The following is a 1034-nucleotide window of genomic DNA, read 5'->3' as shown; positions in this document are numbered from 1 at the left end:
GTGATGAGATGACCGAAGTGAAACGGCGGCGGCGAAGACGATCCCATCGATGAGGCTGCCTGGGGTGCAAACACCATGGAGGCAGCCGGAGGCACCGAAGCCGATGCGGGAGGAGGCGGGACCGCAGCCAGGGCGGGCGCCGCAAAGCTCACGGCCGGTGCGGACGCCGCAAGGCCCGCAGCCGGGGCGGACGCCGCCAACCCCGCCAGCGGGGCGGTGTGATCCGCTTGCGGCAGGAGTGGCGGGACGACGCCTGCGGAGTCCGCAGCGGACGGCGGCGCCGCGGTGTGGACCACGAGATCACGCCCGAGCGAGGGCGCCGGCGGCGTGGAGAAGACGGAGCCGATGCTCCTTGTCCCGATCGGAGCGGGAACGGAGACGGCATCGAGCGGGAGGTTGAGCAGAGCCGCAAGAGAGGCCAGGAGGAAGCCCGCAGCAGTGGAACCGGTGGTGGCGGCGCTCGACATGGCGGCGGCGCGATCGGTGGCGCGGCGGCGGCGGTGAAGGCGGCGGCGGCTGCGGCGGCGGTGCGGGTATTAGGGTTTAGAAGCGGAAGCGATCGTAACCTACCGTGATACCATGTAAGACAATAAGTTTTGGGAACCAGCACAACCCTCTAGGGGTGGCTTATCTCATTATATATAATGGTTCTGTTACAATACGTATATAGGTACAGAAGCTATACATAGTCTAACAGCCTTGAATATCGGTATTACTGTGCGCTTTTCTATGCTCATAAGGAATTTGTTTACCCGCCGTATGCTTTTTGTTCGAGGGAGAAACCTCTAGTGAAAACTATGGCCCCCAAGTCTACTTTTATCATATATAAATTCCAAAAGTACTTAACTGCAATTTATTTATCAGTATTTTATTTTGTGTTTTAATCTATCTATCTGTCAATACGAGTTTTTATCCTTGCAATTAACCGCCGACAACACCCTTTTTTGCATTGGGTGCAAGTATTTACTTTTTTGTGTGTAGGTGCTGTTAACGAGGTTTCATGTGGTTCTCCTACTCGATTGATAACATTGATT

The sequence above is a fragment of the Triticum dicoccoides genome, chromosome 2B (genome assembly GCF_002162155.2).
Source record: "Triticum dicoccoides isolate Atlit2015 ecotype Zavitan chromosome 2B, WEW_v2.0, whole genome shotgun sequence".
Classification (NCBI taxonomy): domain Eukaryota; kingdom Viridiplantae; phylum Streptophyta; class Magnoliopsida; order Poales; family Poaceae; genus Triticum; species Triticum dicoccoides.
This window is presented reverse-complemented; position numbering follows the sequence as displayed.